Raw genomic sequence first — 22,244 nt, 5'->3', positions numbered from 1 at the left:
TAAATATACAAAGAAGAGAAAAGCAATGGAGAAAGATATACCATGTTAATAGTAATCAAAAGAAATCTGGGTAACTATACTAATTTTGGAAAAAATAGCCTTCAGAACAAGAAAATTTATGAAGGAGAAAGAGGGGCATTACATAATGATGGAGGGGTCAGTTATCCAAGAAGACATAACAATCCAAATATGTATGCATCTAAAAATAGAACATCAAAAAATATGCCAGGCAAAAAGTTTTATAAGTGAAAGAAGAAATACACAAATCTACTACTATCATTTGAAACTCTAATACCTCTCTTTCAGTAATTGATAGATCAGCAGGCAAAAAATCAAGATATAGTTGACCTGAGCAGTACTAACAGTCAAGTTGTTCCAACTGACATTTGTAGAATACTCCATCCAACAAGAGCAGAATATACACTCTTTTCAAGCTCACCTGGACCATTCACCAAGATAGACAACATACTGGGCCATATAAGACACATAACAAACTTAAAGAGAAGAAGTTACACAAAATAAATTCTCAAAGCACAATGGAATTCAACTAAAAACCAGTGACAGAAAGATAGGTGAAATATCTCCCAAATAACTTGAAATTAAACAACACAATTCTAAATAACACATGGGTCATGAGATCTCAAGAAAAATATTTAAAAATTTACAACTAAATAAAAATTAAAATACAACTTATGAAAATTTGTAAGATGCAGTAAAAACAGTGCTTAGAGGGGAATGTATAGTATTAAATGTATAAATTAGAAATATCTAAAATCAATAACGTAGACTTTAGTTTAGCAATGTAGAGAAAGAGCAATTTAAGTCTAAAGCAGGTAGGAGAAAAGAAATAATAAAAATTATAGCAGAAACCAATGAATTTGAAAACAGGAAAACAATAGACAAAATCACCAAAGATAAAAGCAAGACTTGTGTCTTTAAGCTGTTACCTTTGCCCTTCTTTGAAGAGAAATATTAACTGAAGGACATCTAGTCAGACTAACAAGAGAATAAGAGTGAAGACACAAATGACAAATATCATAAATGAAAAAAAAGTAATCACTAAGGAGCCCATGGACATTTAAAAGATAATCAGGAATACTACAAACAACTCTATGCTCCCAAATTTGATAATTTAGATTAAAAGGATCAATTTTTTGAAGACAGAAATAGGCAAAGCTCATATAAAGAGAAATAGGTAATCTGAGTAGACCAATATCTGAAAGAAATTGAATCCAAAACAGAAAACATCAGACACAGTGAGTTCACTGGTGAATTCTACCAAACATTTAAGAAATAAACACTATCAAACTTCCACCATCTCTTCTGGAAAGTAGTAGCTTTCTATAAGGCTAGAGTTACCCAGTACCGAACCTGAAAAAGACCTTACAAAAAAGGAAAACTAAACATACACATAGATGCAAAAATCCTCAACAAAGTAATAGTAAGTTGAATCCAACAATGTATAAAAATAATTATTCCCCACAATCAAGTGGGATTTATTTCAGGTATGCAAGACTGGCTCAGCATTAGAAAATCAAAGTAATCCACCAAATCAACAGCATAAAGAAAAATAAATTAGGATCATATCAATAGATGTAAAACATTTTGATAAAATCAAATATCCATTCATGTTAAAAATTCTCATCAAACAAGGAACAGAGCAGAAATTCATTAACTTAATAAGGAACATCTACAAAAAAATCTACAATTAACATCAAACTTAATGGTGAGAAACTGAGTGCTTTTTCCCTAAGATGAGGAGAAAAGATATTCTTTTTCATCACTCCTACTCAATTCTTAGTGGAAATCCTAACTACTGTGAAAAGACACGTAAAGGATATAAAATGTATACATATTAGAAGAGAAAAAATAAAACTGCCTTTATTTAGACAACATGATTATCTATGTAGAAAATCCCAAAGAATCAACAGAAGAACTACTGGAACTAATAATAGTATAGCAAACTCACAAGATACAAGATTAATGTACAAAGTTAATTGTTTTCTTACATACTTGCATTGAAAAATTGTAATTTAAATAAAAAATTAACAACAGCACCCAAAAGATGAAAACTTGGGTATAAACCTAATAAAATATTTATAGGACCTATATGTGGAAAACTACAAAACTGATGAAAGAAATCAAAGCTCTAAATAAATGGAGCAATATTTTGTTTTCATAGCTTGGAAGACTCAATATCGGTAAGGTACCAATTCTACCAATCTCTTCTATAGATTAAAAACAATCCCAATTAAAATGCCACCTATTTTGTAGATATCAACAAAGTGACTCTAAAGTTGATATGAAAAAGCAAAAGATCTAGAATACCTACACCATACTGAAAACAAGAAAAAAGTAGGAGGATTACCCAATTTCAATCCTTACCGTACAACTAAAGTAATCAAAATAGTGCTGTACTGGTGCAATAATAGACACATGAATCAATGGAACATGATTAAGAACCCTGAAATAGATCCTCACAAATATAGTAAACTATTCTTTGACATAGGAGTGAAAGAAATTCAATAGAAACAGAGTTGTCTTTTCAACAATGGTACTGGAACAATTGGACAACTAAATGCAAAAACATGAACTTAGACATAAAACTTACATCTTTGAGTAAAAATTAACACAAAATTAATCATAGACCTAAATGAAAAATTGAAACTATAAGATTTCCAGGATACAGTGTCAAGATGGTAGTGTAGGCAGACTCTGAACTTACCTTCTCCCACAGATGCAATAAATTTACAACTGCTCTTGGAACAGTTACCCCTGAGAGAGAACTGAAAACTGGATATAAAGAAGCCCCACAACAAGGGACAATGCTGACTGAGCTGGAAGAGGCAGAAATTCCTTTCTGGAGAGAAAAAAGCCACGTTCTAGCCACAATGTTTCATGGCTGGCCAAGAGCAATCTTAAGGTACAAAGCCTTCCCTGGAGGAGTGGGGGATTTGAGTAAGGGAAATTTACCACAATAAGCATCTTTTGGACTCAGCACAACTGAGACAAGTGTCATAATACCTGGCTTTGCTGGCTATTAACAATGAGAGAGAGGGGTTGGCCCAGTGGCACAAGCAGTTAAGTGTGCATACTTCGCTTCAGTGGCCTGGGGTTCATAGGTTCAGATCCTGGGCGTGCACTGCCGCACCGCTTGTTAAGCCACGCTGTGGCGGCATCCCATATAAAGTAGAGGAAGATGGGCACGGATGTTAGCTCAGGGCCAATCTTCCTCAAGAAAAAAGGGGAGGATTGGCATCAATGTTAGCTCAGGGCTAGTCCTCCTTACAAAAAAAAAAAAACGATGAGAGGGAATACCCCCAGAAAATCTGTCAGACACAAGGGGAATGAAAAGCCTGAACTTAAAGGGTCCATGCAGAAATTCACTCATTTTGGAAAGCAACCTAAAATCACCAGAAAGAAAAGTGTGCTGTCCTTTGGTGAGAGGAGACTCACCTCATAGGCTCTGGGTGTATCCCAGTGAGAGGTGAGACCTCTCCAGGGAATGAGACATTGGCAGCAGCCATTATTGTGACCTACTACAGGCATGCTGACACAGACACTGGAAGAGGCCATTGAAGTTCTTCCCCTGACCTGTTAGCACACAGGTCTGTCCCAACCACTAGAGCATGAATTTAATCCAGCTGAGCAAGGGCATGAAGCCTGCCATAGGGATTGGCCCCACACAACAGCAAGACCTTGGGCAATTTGCGGGCCCACATAGGTGGGGTGCCTTGAACCTCTGCAGCTGGGCAAGTGGGTCCAATTCTGTGGGGCAGGGTGTGTGTTCAGAGTGGCCCAAAATTGGTGGAGTGTGTGGGGTCTCTGCAGCTGGGCAGCTGGGTCTGCTTCAGTAGGTCAGGTTGTGCTCATGGAGCAGGACTGTGTTACAGGATATGTGGCCCTGAGAGTCATGGGGCTTATCAGCTGCAGAAGATTTGTTTCTCAAACAGCCACATACGGGATCAGCTCCACCTTTCAAAGTCTGAAACAATTGGATGCTCCCATGCCTGTGGATGGCCCCACTCAGTTGCAACCTTGACAGAGCTGACAACAGGCTTGCAGGCTGGAGGCCTGCAGCAACTGTAAGCCTCTGAGCCTAGCAACTGGCCATACTGGGGGTCTACTCATTTAACAGGAAAACTACGGCAGGAATGTGCTATTAGACCTTGCAGCCAACTGTGCTGGGGCTCCTCATGCCAGAAAAAGTGACTGAAGGGACCATAGCAGCAACACACAGCTGATTATTACAACCAGCTGGCCAGGGAGACAGCCTAGCCTTCCCAGGCATCTGCAGCAATAGAAACCCTGCCATAACAGAAAGACACATGTAACCCACACAGGCAACACTCCTGGACCATTTGGAACTGGTGATGAGAGGGAAGCACACTGGGTCTCATAAGGCACCTCTTACATAAGGCCACATCTCCAAGATCAGGAGACGTAGCTGACCTACCTAATACATGGGTATAAGCACAGAGAAAGAGGCATTATGAGGAGACAAAGGAATACGTTCCAAGTAAGGAAACAGGACAAAACCCCAGATAAAGAACCAAATGAAATGGAAATAAACAATCTACCTGACAAAGAGTTCAAACAGAGTCCTAAAGATGCTCACTGATCTTGAGAGAAGAATGGATGAACTCAGCAAGAACTTCAACAAAGAATTGAAAAATACAGAAAAGAACCAACCAGAAATGAAAAATACAATAATGGAAATGAAAAATTCACTACAGGGACTCAATAGCAGAGTAGATGATATGGAAGAACGGATCAGCAAGCTGGACGAGACTAGAGGAAGTCACTCAACCTGAAAAGAAAAAAGAATTAAAAAGAATGAGGACAGTCTAAGAGACCTCTGGGACAACATCAAGCACACTAACATCCATGTTATAGGTGTCCCAGAAGGAGAAGAGAGAGACAAAGAGGCAGAGAATCTATTTGAAGAAATAATAGCTGAAAAGTTTCCAAACCTAAGGATGGAAACAGACATCCAGGTACAGGAAGCACAGAGAGCACAAAACAAGATAAACCCAAAGAGGCCCACACCAAGACATATTATAATTAAAATGTCAAGGATTAAAGATAAAGAGAGAATCCTAAAATCTGCAAGAGAAAGGCAACAAGTTACATACAAAAGAAACCCTATAAGGCTATCAGCTGACTTTTCAGCAGAAACTTTACAGGCTAGGAGGGAGTGGTATGATATATGTAAAGTGCTGAAAGGAAAAAACCGACAACCAAGAATACTCTACCTGGCACGGTTATCATTCAGAATGGAAGGAGAGACAAAGAGTTTCCTAGACAAGCAAAAACTAAAAGAGTTTATCACCAAGAAAGCAGCTTCACAAGAAATGCTAAAAGGACTTGTTTAAGTGGAAAAGAGGACCACAAATAGGAATAATAAAATTATCAAAAAAAAGCAATAAAATCATTGGTAAAGGCAAATATACAACAAAGGTAGCAGATCAACCACCTATGAAGCTAATATGAAGGTCAAAAGACAAAAGTACTAAAATTATCTATTTCCATGATAAAAGGGTAACAGATACATATTCACAAAAAAAGAGGTTAGATATGATATCAAAAACATAACATCTGGAATGAGGGGAATAAAAGAGTAGAGCTTTTATCAAGAGGTCAAACTAACGAGACCATCAACTTAATATAGATTGCTATATATATAAGTTATTATATATGAATCTCATGGTAATCACAAACCAGAAACATATAATAAATACACAAAAAATTAAGAGAAAGGAACCCAAACATAATACTAAAGAGAGCCATCAAACCACAAGAGAACAAGAGAATAAGAAAAGAACAGAGAAGGGCTACTAAAACACTCAGAGAAAAAGTAACAAAAAGGTCATGAGTACATTCTTATCAATAGCTACTTTGTCAATGGACTAAACATTCCAATCAAAAGGCATAGAGTGGCTGATTGGGTAAAAAAACAAAACCCATATATATGCTGCTTTCAAAAGGCACACTTCAGACCTAAAGACACTCACAAACTTAAAGTGAAGAGATGGAAAAAGACACTCCACGTAAATAGCAATGAAAAGGAAGCTGGGTTAGCATTACTTATCTCAGACAAAATAGACGGTAAAACAAAAACTGTAACAGGAGACAAAGAAGGGCACTACATAATGATAAAGAGAACAATCCAATAAGAGGATATAACACTTGTAGGGCCGGCTCCGTGGCTTAGCGGTTAAGTGCGCGCACTCCGCTACTGGCAGCCCAGGTTCAGATCCTGGACGTGCACAGACACACTGCTTCTCTGGCCATACTGAGGCCACGTCCCACATACAGCAACTAGAAGGATGTGCAACTATGACATACAACTATACTGGGGCTTTGGGGAGAAGAAGAGAAAAAAAGGAGGAAGATGGGCAATAGATGTTAGCTCAGAGCCGGTCTTCCTCAGCAAAAAAAAAAAAAGAGGATAGAACACTTGTAAATATATATTCACCCAACGTAGGAGCACCTAAATATATAAAGCAATTATTAACAGACATAAAAGAAGAAATAGAGAGCAACACAATAATAGTAGGGGAATTTAACACTCCACTTACACCAATGGATAGATCATCCAAACAGAAGATCAATAAGGAAATGTTGGCCTTAAATGACACATTAGACCAGTTGGACTTGGTAGATACATACACAACATTCTATCCAAAGACCACAGAATATACATTCTTTTCAAATGCACATAGATCATATATTAGGCCACAAAACAAGTCTCAATAAATTTAAAAAGATTGAAATAATAGCAAGCATCTTTTCTGACTGCAATGGTATGAAACTAGAAATCAACTAACCAAGAAAACTGGAAAAGCCACAAGTATATGGAGATTAAACAAAATGCTTCTGAACAACAATTGCGTCAATGAAGAAATCAAAGAATAAATAAAAAAATACCTGGAGACAAATGAAAATGAAAATACAACATGCCAAAATTTATGGGATACAGCAAAAGCAGTTCTAAGAGGGAAGTTTATAGCAATACAGCCTTACCTCAGCAAATAAGAAAAATCTCAAATAAACAATCTAACAGTGCACACTAAAGGAACTAGAGAAAGAAGAACAGAGCCCAGAATCAATAGAAGGAAGGAAATAATAAAAATCAGAGCACAACTAAATGAAATAGAGACCAAAAAAAAAAAAAAAGAGAGAGAGAGAGAAAATCAACGAAACTAAGAGACGGTTCTTTGAAAAGATAACCAAAATTGACAAGCCTATAGCTAGCCTCATCAAGAAAAAAAGAGAGAAGGCTCAAATAAATAAAATCAGAAGTAAAAGAGGAGAAATTACAATGGAAACCTCAGAAATACAAAAGATTATAACAGAATACTATGAAAAGCTATACGCCAACCAATTGGATGATCTGGAAGAAATGGATAAATTCTTAGAACTATACAACCTTCCAAAACTGAATCAAGAAGAAGTAGATAATTTGAATAGAGCAATCACCAGTAAGGAGATCAAAATAGTAATCAAAAACTCCTCAAAAAATAACAGTCCAGGACCAGATGGATTCCCTGGTAAATTCCACCAAGCATTCGAAGAAGATTTAATACCTCACCTTCTCAAACTCTTCCAAAGAATTGAAGATGGAAACTTCCTAACTCATTGTACAAAGCCAACATTATCCTGAAACCAAAATCAGAGAAGGATAACACAAAAAAAGAAAATTACAGGCCAATATCACTGATGAATATCAATGCAAAAATCCTCAACAAAATACTAGCAAATCAAATACAACAATACATTAAAAAGATCATACACCAGGGAAGGCCTGGTGGCGTAGTGTTTAGGTTCATACACTCCGCTTCAGCAGCCTGGGGTTCACAGGTTTGGATCCCAGGCATGGACCTACGCACCACTTATCAAGCCGGGCTGTGGCAGACGTCCCACATATAAAGTAGAGGAAGATGAGCACAGATGTTAGTGCAGGGCCAAGACATCTCAGCAAAAAGAGGAGGATTGGCAACACATGTTAGCTCAGGGCTAACCTTTCTCACAAAAAAATGAAAAAAAATCATACACTATGAACAAGTGGAATTTGTTTCAGAGATGCAGGGATGGCTCAATGTCCACAAATAAATCAATGTGATACACCGCATTAACAAAATTAAGAATAAAAATCACATGATCATCTCAATAGATGCAGAGAAAGCATTTGACAAGATACAGCATCCATTTATGATAATAACTCTGAATAAAATGGGTATAGAAGAAAAGTACCTCAACGTAATTAAGGCCATATATGACAAACGCACAGCTAATATGATTCTCAATGGAGAAAAACTGAAAGCTATCAGCCTAAGAACAGGAACCAGATAAGGATGCCCACTTTCACCACTTTTATTTAACATAGAATTGGAAGTCCTAGCCAGAGCAATCAGGCAAGAAAAAGAAATAAAAGGGATCCAAATTGGAAAGGAAGAAGGGAAACTGTCACTATTTGCAGATGACATGATTTTATATAGATAGAATCCTAAAGAATCACCAAAAAACTTTTAGAAATAATAAATAAATTCAGTAAAGTTGCAGGATACAAAATCAACATACAAAAATCAGTTGCATTTCTATACACTAATAATGAACTAGCAGAAAGAGAAGTCAAGAATACAGTCTCATTTACAATCACAAAAAGAGACTAAAATACCTAGGAATAAACTTAACCAAAGAGGTGAAAGACCTGTACACTGAAAACTATAAAACATTGTTAAAAGAAATAGAAGATGACACAAAGACCTGGAAAGATATTCCATGCTCTTCAATTGGAAGAATTAGTGTCATTAAAATGTCCATACTTCCTAAAGCAATTTACAGATTCACTGCAATCTCTATCAAAGTTTGAATGAGACTTTTCACAGAAACAGAGCAAAGAATCCTCAAATTTATATGGAACAACAAAAGACTCTGAATAGCCAAAAGAATCATGAGAAAAAAGAACAAAGCTGGAAGTATCACATTCCCTGATTTCAAAATATACTCCATAGCTATAGTAATCAAAATAGCATGTTACTGGCACAAAAACAGACACTCAGATCAATGGAACAGAATCGAGAGCCCAGAAATAAACCCACACATCTATGCACAGCTAATTTTCGACAAAGAAACTCAGAACATACAATGGAGAAAGGAAAGTCTCTTCAATAAATGGTGTTGGGAAAACTTGACAGCCACATGCAAAAGAATGAAAGTATACCCTTATCTTATACCATAGACAAAAATTAAATCAAAATGGATTAAAGACTTGAATGTACCACCTGAAACCATGAAACTTCAGAAAAAAACACAGGCAGTATGCTCACTGACATCAGTCTTAGCAAGATATTTTCAAGAACCATGTCTGACTGGGCAAGGGAAACTATAGAAAAAATAAACAAATGGGTCTAGATCAAACTAAAAAGCTCTGCACAGCAAAGGAAACCATCAACAAAATGAAAAGACAACCTAACAATTGGGAGAAAATATTTGCAAACCATATATCTGTTGAGGGGTTAATCTCAAAAATATATAAAGAACTCATGCATCTCAACAACTAGAAAACTAACAGTCCAATTAAAAAATGGGCAAAAGACCTGAACAGACATTTCTCCAAAGAAGATATACAGAAGGCCAACAGGCACATGAAAAGATGTTCAACATCATTAACTATCAGGTAAATATAAATCAAAACTACAATGAGATATAACCTCACTGCTGTCAGAATGGGTATAATTAACAAATCAGGAAACAAGCGTTGGAGCGGATGTGAAGAGAAGGGAACTCATACACTGCTGGTGGGAGTGCAAACTGTGCAACCACTATGGAAAACAGTATGGAGATTCCTCAAAAAATTAAGAATAGAACTATTATACGATCCAGCTATTCCACTGCTGGGTGTTTATCCAAAGAACGTGAAAACACAAATGCATCAAGAGACATGCATTCTTGTGTTCATTGCAGCATTATTCACAATAGCCAAGACTTGGAAGCAACCTAAGTGCCCATCAGGGAATGAATAGATAAAGAAGATGTGGTAAATATACACAATGGAATAATACTCAGCCATAAGAAACAATGAAATCCAGCCTTTTGTGACAACATGGATGGACCTTGAGGTTATTACATTGAGAAATAAGTCACAGGAAGAAAGTCAAATACCATATGATCTCATTCATAAGTAGAAGATAAAAACAACAAAAAAACAAACACATAGAGACAGAGATTGGATTTGCCATACCAGAGGGGAAGCGGGGAGGGTGGAAGGTGAAAAAGGTGATTAGACACATGTGTGTGGGGATGGATTGTAATTAGTCTTTGGGTGATAAACATGATGTACTCCACACAGAAATGGAAATATAATGATGTACACCTGAAATTTATGTAATGGTATAAACCAATGGTACCTCAATTAAAAAATAAATAAATAAAAACAAAGCAAACAAAACAAACAAAAAAGATTTCCAGGAGATAATATAGGTGACCTTGGGTTTGGTGACAAGCTTTTAGATATAACATCGAAAGTATGATCCATAAAGGCAAAAATTGATGTTAGATTTATCAAAAGTAAAAAAATTCTACTCTGTGAAAGACAATGCTAAGTGAAGGAATAGATGAGGCACAGGTAAGATGAAATATTTGCAAAACATATCTGATAGAGGACTTGTATCCAAAATATGCAAAGAACTCTTAAAACTCAACAATAAGAAAACACACAACGCAATTTAAAAATGGGCAAAAAATCTGAACAAATCACCCAAGAAGATAAACAAATGACAAATAAGCATATGAAAAGATACTCAGCATCTTGTATCACTAGGGATTTATGAGTTAAAGCAACAATGAGATATAACTACAAACTATTACAATGGTTATCATCCAAAAAAAATTCTGACAATACAAATTGCTGACATGGATGCACACCAAAAAGAACTCTCATTCATTGCTGATAGGAATGCCAAATGGTATAGCCACTTTGAAAGATAGTTTGACTACCTCTTACAAAGCCAGACATAGTTGTTCCATGTGATCCAGTAATCATGCTCCTATGTATTTATATAAATGATTTGAAAATTTATGCCCACACAAAACCTGCACACTAATATTTACAGCAACTTTATTCATATTTCCAAAATTGGAAGCAACTAAGATATACTTCAATAGGTGAATGAATAAACAAACTATGGTTCATCCATACAATACAATAGTATTCAACAATAAAAAAAAGTTAGCTATCACACCACAAAAACCATTAATAAATATTAAATACATATTTCTTCTGTTCAATAAAGGAAGCCTTGAATCAAGTTAGTAGACAGGTGACAGTGTATGTTGTGTATAAAACTGACAGAAGAGATGAAGAAATTTTTCATATCAACATTAAAAAAGGCACCTCAATAGAATAATTAGGCAAAATACAAAACTATATAAAGACACAACTTATATAAGAGGAATTCCAATTAGCTAACATGTTAATGAAATATCCAATCTCATTAACAATAAGAAAAATGTAGTGAAACCAACAACAGAATATTACTTTATATTAGAAAAGTTGATACTCTCTAGAGTTGGCAGTAATGTGTGACTACTGGAACTCTCCTACATTGCCAGTGGACATGTAGACTGATGTCTCCATCAGACAATGTGGGGGAACTCTCTGATAATATTCATTGAACTAAACATACACAGAACTGGGAATCCAGCGATTCTACTCCTATATAAACCTTAGGAAAAATTTTCATAGATATATGAAGGGACTAGTTTGAGGATGTTCATCACAGTGTTATTTGTGGTGGCAATTTGGAAGAGGAAATCTTGCTTCCATCACCGGGAGAGGGTGTGTGTAAAATGTAGTGGATGCAAACCAGAGTCCTATGCACCAGTTAGAAGCAACAGAAAACTTATAGAATACAGCAACGTGGACAGATATTAAAAATCAAGTGTTGAATGAGAAAAAGTAAGAAACAGAATGCCATTATGTAAATAAAATTTCATGAATTTTATAAAATTTTATGAATTGACACAAAATATAAATTCATAGTTTGCAAGAATGCATAATTCATACTATCTCAGTTTGAGAATCTTGCAAAACGGAACAGAGCCAGAAGCAAGTCATAAGTGCTAATTCTTTATTGGAAGGTGCAATCTGAGAAAACAGAAGTGAGGTGGAGATGGGATGCTAAAGCAGAGTGGTGCATTACTGTTCTGGCCACTGCTTTATGATGAACTACGGAAAGATGCAGCTTGTCTCCATGTGTGTTGTGCATATGCTTGGCTATGTAAGACATTTCTGGACAGACTCTATAGAGAAACTGTGCTTTGGAAGAGTCCATAGGAGGGTGGAATGGAGAGAGAATTTATGTCTCTCATCTTCTGTCTCCACTAGTCAAAATTCTCCCCACAGGGAAACAACTCCATTTCACTTTGAGGCTGAGGAAGGAAGTTAGCTCCTCAGGAAGTCAGACCCCATGACTTCTAGTGTGGCACTTTGTGGTGTGATGGGAGAATTGAAAAATCCCAGGCCTCAGAGGGAGGATGCATAGGGGTGCTCATGGACTCAGTGGGCGGCAGCAAATACGGAAGTGGAAGAAGTGGGCAAAATTCAAGAAAGAAGTGATTGTGAGTACAAACTAAAAGGTACATATTAAATACATTAAAATGCTTGCCTATACTGGGGGAAGAAGAAAGAGTGGGGAATGTGAATAAGAGGAAATGAATAAGAGAGTGCTTGCTGGGAACAAGGATGATAATTGGTCATGAACCAGAGTTTAATTAACTTTACTTTCTTCACCTAAATTCAAAAAGAAAAGGAAGTAAAGAAAATCCAGCAGCTTGTGTCATAATCATTGGCAAATAAGTGGGGTATGAAATCCCAAATGAAAAGACTTTTTACATGCTAAATTATAGAACAAGCACAAGACGGTGTATTGTGGAAGAGGATAAGCCAGGTTTTTTTTTTTTTAACTCAGAAAACTAAATCAATATTGGTTGTGTTTAATTAAAAATATGCAAAAAATTAAGTGATAAAAGTAACATTTCCTATATTACAAATATTATCAAGAGTACTGGGAAAGGCCAGGCAGGATTAGTAAGAGTTCATGAATCTAAATAGGGAGAAATTATTTACTAATGCATTTCCAAACATGTTTAACTTGGAAAGGTATTGCTTATAAACTATAAATCCCTCAGGTCTTGAGTAGTCAAAAAGCTGTCTCTGTGAGAGAAATGCTTAACATTCACGTTATGGACTGAATATTTCTGTCCTCTCAAAATTCATATGTTGAAGTCCTAACCTCCAATGTGATGGTATCCTTGCAGGACATTTGGTCCTGTCTAAAACATCCATAAGACATTTGGTGGGCGCCAAAAGTCTGCTAATCGATGGTATTAGGAGCTGAGGCCTTTGGGAAGTAATTAGCTTTTGATGAGGCCATGAGGAGGCCCCATGATGGGATGAGCACCTTTATAAGAAGAGTAAGAGACACCAGAGCTTCCTCTCTCTGCTATGTGAGGACACAGTGAGAAGGCCACCTACAAGCCAGGAAGAAGACCTCACCAAGAACCGAATCTGCCAGCACCTTGACCTTGGACTCCTCAGCCTCCAGAGTTCTGAGAAATAACTTCCTGTTGTTTAAGCCATCCAGTCTGTGGTGTTTTGTTATGGCAGGCAGAGTGGACTGAGACAATTTGTTAGTTCCCTTTCACCTGCAAATGACAGAAACTTAACTCAAACTAGTTTGAATTCAACAACAAGAGAATAGACTAGAGGGGCCAGCCTGTTGGCATAGCAATTAAGTTGGTGCATTCTGCTTCAGCAGCCTGGAGTTTTGCCGGTTCGGGTCCTGGGTGCGGACATACTCACTGCTCATCAAGCCTTGCTGAGGTGGTGTCCCACATAGAAGAACTAGAAAGACCTACAACTAGGATATACAACTATGTATTGGGGTTTTGGGGAGAAAGAAAAAGAAAAAGAGGAAGATTGGCAACAGATGTTAGCTCAGGGCCAATCTTCCTCAAAAAAAAAAAAGAGAGAGACAAGAAACACTGTCATACCTTACAAAGTAAGGGAAGCAATAAATCTCATGCTCAACTGAATACATAATCTCAAACAGTACAGGAATTTGGAATCTACAAAGTAAGGGATGCAACTGATCTCATGCTCCACTGAATCCATAATCTCAAACAGTATCAGGAATTTCTAGTCTATCTTCATATTCTCTCTTTTCCCATTTCTTGTCACAGCTTCTGTCATTGTGTTGATCTCTCTCTCCAACCTTTCCTTATGGCCAATGGCCATGGTCTCCAGAACTCTGAGTTTATGGACAAACTAGAGCATAGGAGAAAAAAAGTTGGAAGAGACAACTATACCTCTGCCTCAAGTTCAGAAAATTCCAGAGAAGAACTCTTGAGCAGTCGAGCCGAGATCTCATGCTCAGCTTTGTAGCCACAGAAAGTATGATTATAGGGGTTTTGGAACAATGTGTAATGAGGAGTGAAGACAGGTCTTCAAATGAAGGCGAAGGCACTATTACCAGAAGATAGAAAGAGAAGTTGGGTAGATTTTTTAAAAAAGTTATAATTAAAACTTCCCCAGTGTTTGCAAATCTCTAACAAGTATTAATCCTTGGAATTTTAGACAAGAAATCAAAATTCCAGGGATTTCTTGAGAAGTCTCGAAAATCATGTTATTCTATACTTTGTGTACATTTTATATGTATTTCTAAATAATAATGAATGATCATAATAATACAGAATGAATTGTTTTTCTGATAAAAAGTTTCAGTCTGTTCTGTAAAAATACACAGTATTAATAAATACATGACATTTTTTGTCGTCAACCAATGTATTTTGATAAGATTATGAATTTCAGTATCATGTACAAGTGATCTGTACCTAATATAAATATATTATAACAGAAAATATTATAATAAGGAAACATGATTATAAAGTGCCAACTAAAAATCATTTTAAAAATTGAAAAGTAACAACACAAAAAATTATCATTCCTAAAATGAAATTTTAAAACATCCAAAGCATTGATTGCCCTATCTTATAGTTTTGATCTTGACAAAAATTCTAGATAGAGAAAAATGCCTTCCAGTTTGCAGCGAAACTGGTTGAACTATTGAGTGTCCAAAATACCTTCATGCTTCATGGGCATTAGGATAGAAGTTGTTTCATATAACTGATATTGTTTTTACTAACTCAGATTTTAAATCAAATTCTTGTTTCATGTACACATCTTCCCTTTTCATTTCTTCTGCTACTGTGTTTTAAAAAAAGAGAAGTATGTAGTAAACACTCAAAACTGGAGAATGCCAGTGAACATTTTTGCATGGTATTCAAACAATACAATGTTAGTATTTTTTTTTTTTTTTGGAAGGATAACATCACTATACATAATTTTGTGTCAAAAATGTTAATTTAAGATTTATTTTGCTTCCAAACTTGTTATTTCTTGGAACACCATTTATGGGATTAGTATGAAGCATACTATGAGTATAAACTTATTAATATGTATTTTATTTTCAAGAACGGATGCATCACTGTTAGCAGGAGGCGGGGCCACAACACACACTTGTAACATACTAGTGGCCACAAGTGAGAGTGAGGGACACCATCCTGACCACTTCTCTCCTACCAGTTCCTGTCCTGGCTTCCAGGACTGTTGGCCGTAACCTTCTACTTCTCCTGCCAGCATTTTTTTTTTTTTTACTATGTTTTTGACTTGATATGAGTGGATTCTTTCAAAGCTATTAACATTTCTATGTTGATAGTTTAGTTTTAGTTCTCACAGGAGAACTATGATGTATTTTTCCAATTCCTGATTTCTCAATTGATTTTTCTCAGAATTCAGGATTAGGAAAAGCATGCATTTCCTAAGAAATGTTGTGAAAGGATCCCCAGATGGATACTCTAAATTCTCCTGAATCCCTTAAATACCTCATCTCAAATAAAAAGCTTGATTCTGAAACACAGAATGACTTTTGACATTACAGAAAGAGATGGATTCACAAAACAACCTCATACCTGGTTAATCTTCCTTCCTCTTCCCCTAATAGCCTATTCCTACAATCCCAATTGCTACCCCTCAGGGGAAGAGGTACTATTTATGGTAGCTTAGGCTCACCAGGAAATCTTATTCAATGCGTGGATATCTCCATCCTAAAGATAAAATAATGTGTGTTTGATATTATTCTCCATTCAAAATTACCTCTGATACAACAGTATAAATTTGGTCATTGATTTCTATAAGATATGAAAATACAAGAGAAATCGAGTTAAGAGCAAGTTTAAAGCTCTAAAAGGAGTAAATATCAATTAGTGTCTCCTTATCTTTTTTTCTCTTCTTTTGTTTTATACATGTGTTAGAGGATGCCAGACCCGTAATGCCTTGACTGAAACAACTCTTCTAACTTGTTATGTTATTATTTAAAATTGTTTTTTCAGTTATTTCAATCAGTTCTTCCTCCAAGCACTAATTACTTTTTTAGGAAACCTTTTTTTCAGCTCTTCAGTTACATGTTCTGTGATAATTTTCTTACAGGTAAAAACCAAAGAGATATTTTTAAAAGAAATTCTTTCTCTTTTCCAAACTCAGATCTGGAAATCTACAAACCCAAATCAGGATATGGTTACCTGGGTAACAAGGATTCCACAGAGAAAGTAATACTTATTCTCTTACCTCTGTGTTCTTGACTTTTTTCCTTGATCAATAGTTAATTACGTTTTTATCCTTTTTGGAGCACAGGCATTCCCAATAGCGCAAATGTTTTATAATTCTTCTTCCATAGGTCAAGCCCTATGCTTTCCTCTCATTGAGTTAGATTGGTGTCCAGAACCCGGGCTGAAGGCACACAATGCTACAGCAGAGTGAAAGGTTATATAATCAATCAACAGCCAGTTGGAAAGGTCAGTAATATTACAATTATTAAAAAATACATTTTCTTTTGGGATCAGAAATAAAGATCCTCAATGAAGAACTAATGAAGCTGAAGTTTGCGCTTCTCTGTTTACCGATTCCAGGTGGTACCTGACCTTCAGAAATTGTACATTGTCTCAGATCCTGCATGGAAATTTTAATTTCCTTGAATTGCAGTGGAGCTGACTGCTCATTGTTCATCTGTGTACTTAGATTTATTAAAGTCCAGTATTTCAAGCGGGTCTCCCTTCTCTTTCTGAAAATTTCAGGTGATGGTAAAAAATTAAAAAAAAATAAAACAAGTAAAATGCTGAATTTGGTAGATGATATCCTTTTTCTAGAATTGTTATCTGAAACCAATTACAAATACCTGGAAACCTGCACTGCACTGTGGGCCCAAAGTTGACCAATGACCTATCTCTATCTGCCTAAGATACAGATGTTTTGGAAATGGATTGGAAAAGACTAGAGAAGTGAGTAGCATATTTCTGGATTATTTTCCTTTGTATTTTGTTTCCTTTGTTGTGGTGTTTTATTTTTGGAATATACATTAGAAGATTTTATATCAAGCTTTAGAGAGTGTAATACAATTTGTATTTTCAGCTATGACAGCAAACCTTAATTAAAAATAAATGAAAATACTATGGAGAGAAAGTTTGGAATATTTTTAGGTGAATGAACAATAATATCATGCTGATTATCATTGCATACACAGAACTGGAGGTGAATATTGTTCTATCTCACCAATTCAGAGAGGAAATTTTTCATAACTATTTCCTTGAGATAGGACAGTACAGTTAGAGACAATTCTAGTACACATATTCTGTAAAAGACAAAGTAAAATAGTGGGAAGTGCTTTTGTAATCACATTAGCAGTAATAGAGAAATCAGTTATTCTGAGCCTAGGTTCTTTCCTATGTAAAACAGCGTAATGAATCTATGTGCCTTTTATAAATCATAGGGTTTTACGAGCACCACTGAAGGACAGTGATCTCAGAAAGAGAGAAAAAAAATGAAGTGAACACTATGATTGTCCCAGCTTATTGACTTGATGGAGTTGCCAGGCTGTAGTAGAGGGAGAGGGAAACTTAGACAGACTCCAGTGGATTCTTAAATTAAGGAGACACAGTTGAAAATCCAGTGAGACAAAAATATTTACAGTTCACAGGACAAAGTGCCAGAGAAGAGAGAGCTACAGAGAAAACTATATTAGGTTGTTCTCAGATATGCAGCAAGATACTAATCAGCCCTTTCATGTATGCAGCAAAGTACTGATCAGCATATGTCATATGTGTGAGGGAAATACTCAAGGTCAGGAAAAGAACCATTATAAAAGATTAGAGAAGATCAGAACTTGGTGCTCATCATATTCCCACCAGCCATACTGGGAAACATCAAAATTTATGGGTCACTGCGTTGAACACGCAGAAGCATTTTGCTTTAGTCTTGGGGCAGAATTGGAACTCTAGTAAAGCCTGGTAAATCAAACATGAAAGGAAAGATTACTCATTCCAAGTAATTTAAAAAGGAAGTTCAAAAATAAAAGAATATTAAAAGATGCAGCGTCCAAGAAAATAACAACTACAACATATTGCATCAATCAAAAATTACCAGGCATGAAAGGAAACAAGAAAATGAAACCTATAATGAAGAGAAAAATAAGTCATCAAAGCTGACCCAGAACTCATGCATATGCTAGAATAGCAGAAAAAGATATTAAAACAATTATTATAACAGAATCCTGTATGTTCAAAAAATTAAGTAGAGACACAGAAGATATTTTAGAAAGACCCAAATTGAACTTGAGAGGTGAAAACTAAAATGTGGGAGATGAAAAATATACTGAATGGAATTAATGGCCAATTAGATGATATAGAATAAAAAATAATGAAGCTGAAGACACAGAAATATAAAATGTCCAAAATATAGCACAAAGAAAGAAAAGAACTTGAAAAAATTAGAAGAATACCAGTGACATCTGGGACAACTTCAAGTACCCTAATTCACATGTAATTGGAGTCACTATGAGAGGGTCACAAAAATATTTGAAAATTGATTGTCAGTTTCCCCTAAATTTTATGAAAATTATAAATCAAGAGATTCAAAAAACTCAATGATCCCCCAGCATAAGAAACATGAGAAAATCTATACCAATGCACATCAAATAAAATTACTCAAAACCAATGATAAAGAGATAATATTAAAAGCACCCAGAAGAAAAAAGACACATTAGTGATAAATAATCAAAGATAAAGATAACTGAAGATTTCTTATCAGAAAACGAAACATGTCAGAAGACAGTGTACCAATATTTTTAAAATACTGAAAACAAAAATAAATGAACAAACCCCCCTGTTAACCTATAGTTCTATACCCAGCAAAAATATTTTGGGAAAATTAAGTCAAAATCAAAACTTTTTCAAGTATACAAAAGCTAAAAGAACAACTCAATGGAGGATGTGCACCACAAGAAAAATTAAAGGTAACACTTCAGAAAGAAAAAGCATGATACAACATGGCAATATGGAGTTACACAGAGAAATTATATGCACTGGATATGGTAACTACATGGTTAAATATATAAGATTTTAATAATACTGTTTAAATATCTTGAAAGCCTAATTTTTTAAAAACGAATAATAATAATGAAATGTGGAGTTTATAACATATGAACAATTTATGGCATATATAAAAGTGAAATATTTGAAAACAATAGCACAAATGAAAGGAGGGAAAAATGGAATTATATTTTTATATGTTTCTCATGCTATATGTGAAGTGAAATAATATCATTTGAAAATAAGCTATAATACATTAAAATGTTTGCTATAAACACTACAGCAAACACTAAAATGACAAAGTAAAGAATTACAGCAAATAACCTAACAAAGGAGATAGAATGGAATAATAAAAAAATCCTGTATTAATCCAAGATGAGGCAGAAAAAAGGAGAAGGGGAGAAGAACAGATTTATCAATACAAACAAAGAGTCAGAAGATAGATTTCATTCTAGAAATATCAATAACCACATTAAGTGTAAATGGTCTAAACATTCAAATTAAAAGATGGAGATTATCACATTTGATAAAAAAGTAAGAGCTAATTGTATGCCAACTACAAGAAACACATTTAAAATATAAAAACACAATAGTTTAAAAAGAAAAGGACAGAAAAAGATATACCATGCTGTAATTAACCAAGAAAGTAGAGTGACTATATTAATATCAGACAAAATAGATTTCAAAAGAAAGATTACCAGAGATAAAGAAGATAATATTGTTAAAGAGGTAAATCCATAAAGAAAATATAACAGTCCTAACAATTATGGACCTAATAGCAGCTTTAAAATATGTGAAAATAAAATGTATAAAATTTCAAGAATAGATAAGTCCACAATTAAAAGTTACAGATTTCAATATTCCTCTCTCAGTAACTGATAGAACAAGTAGTGTAAAATTCAGTAAGGAATCAGAGACTTAAATAAAATATCCAAAAACTTGATCTAATTGAAATTTATAGAACACTAAAATTCAAAACACCAGACTGCACATTCTTTTCAGGTATATTTGGAACATTTACTGTAATAGACCATGTTCTGGGCATAAAACAAATCTCAGTAAATGTAAAAGATTTCAAGTCATACAAAGTGTCTTCTCTCACTGCAATGGAATTATATTAGACGTCAATAACAGACCAATCTCTTTAAACTCCTCTAATATTTGAAAACTAAATAACACACTTATAAATAACCTATGAGTTAAAGAAGAAAGAAAATAGGTATTCAAACATATTTTCCACAGAATCAATGGAAACAAAACATACATCAAAATTTGTGGAATGTCACTAAAGTGATAGTTGGGGTGAAATTTCTAGCACTAAATGACTATATTAGAAAACAAGAATTATCTTTCTTCCACTTTAAGACATTACAAAGTTAAGAATAAATTAAATGTGAAGTAAGCAGGAAAAAGGAAATAATGAAAATCAAGAGAAAATCAATGAAATAGAAGCACAATAGAGAAAATCAATTAAATTGTAAGCTGTATCTTTGAGAAGAAATATAAAATTGATAAACTTCTAGCCTGTCTGATTAGGAAAAAAAAGAGATAAGATACAGATAATCAGTGTCAGGAATGAGCGAGTTGATAACACTGCAGATTCTGCAGATATTAAAAGGAGAGTAAGAATATTATGAACGGGGGAAGTCAAGATGGCGGTGTAGGCAGACTCGGAACTCACCTCCTCCCGTGGACACAGCCAATTTACAACTACTCGTGGAAAAATTACCCCTGAAACAGAACTGAAAATTGGATAAGAGGAACTCCTGCAACAACGGACAATCCTAACTGAGGTAGAAGAGGCAGAGACTCCCTTCTGGAGAGGAAAAATGCCGCCTTCACAAGCCGCCAGCTTCACGGCGGCCGGGAGCAGCTCACAGGTACGCAGCCTCCCTGGAGGCGCGGGGTCCTGAGCCGGGGAGCGCCCCAGCTGTGGGCATTTTGTGGACCCAGCACAATCGAGACCAGCGGCATAATATCTGCCTTTGCCTGCTACTAAAGCATTGGGGAGCACCCCCAGAAAACCCGGTTCACAAAGAAACTAAAACCAGCTCTTAAAGGGTCCGTGCACAAACTCACACGTTTCAGAAAGCACCCTAAAATCACCAGAAAGAAAGGTGCATAGTGCTGTGCTGAAAAAAGACTCACCTAATAGGCCCTGAGTGCATCTCCGTGAGGGGTGAGACCTCTCCGGGGACTAGGACATTGGCAGTGGCCGTTGTTGTGGCCTGGTATGGGCATGCTGACACAGATGCCATTGGAGTTCTCCCTGGGTCCTACTAGCCCAGGTCAGCCCCAACTGCTAGAGCGCCAATTTAATCCAGCTCAGCCAGGGCAGGCAGCCCACCCTAGAGACTGGCCCCACCAAACAACAAGCCCTCAGGCAACTTGTGGGCCTGCATAGACTCTGCAGCCTGGCAACTGAGCCGACTTTAGTGGGGCAGGGTGTGCACAAGGAGTGGGTGGAGAGTGTGGGGCGGTGGCAGAGTGTGGGGCTCCCACCGTGGAGAGAATGGGTCTACTTGGGGAGTTCGGGGCGCGCACACGGGGCAGGACTGTGTTGACTGTGTGTGTGGACGTGTGGGTGGCAGGGCTTGTCAGCTGCACAAGACTTGTGCTTCTTAAAGACCCACATAGAGGGTTTGCCCCACCTTCCAAAACCTGAAACAATTCTGTGCTCCTGTGCCTGAGGCCAGCCCCACCCAGCTGCAATCCTCAGAGAGCTGACAAGAGACCAAATAGGCTAGAGGCTTACAGCA

General features: G+C 36.1%; 1 long non-coding RNA gene across 2 annotated transcripts in view; it reads right to left on the bottom strand.

The window, feature by feature from the left end:
• Nucleotides 1-21,779, bottom strand: part of LOC131394021 (uncharacterized) — a 141,045-nt gene extending 119,266 nt beyond the window's left edge. For both annotated transcript variants that reach the window (XR_009216039.1, XR_009216038.1), the window contains exons 1-2: nt 21,634-21,779; nt 16,691-16,868 (exon numbers count right to left, since the gene is read on the bottom strand). This is a non-coding gene — a long non-coding RNA (uncharacterized LOC131394021). The remainder of the gene's footprint in view (nt 1-16,690; nt 16,869-21,633) is intronic.
• Between the last annotated feature and the right edge of the window lie 465 nt (nt 21,780-22,244).

This window comes from Diceros bicornis, chromosome 29, assembly GCF_020826845.1.
Source record: "Diceros bicornis minor isolate mBicDic1 chromosome 29, mDicBic1.mat.cur, whole genome shotgun sequence".
Taxonomy (NCBI): Eukaryota; Metazoa; Chordata; class Mammalia; order Perissodactyla; family Rhinocerotidae; genus Diceros; species Diceros bicornis.
This window is presented reverse-complemented; position numbering and strand designations above follow the sequence as displayed.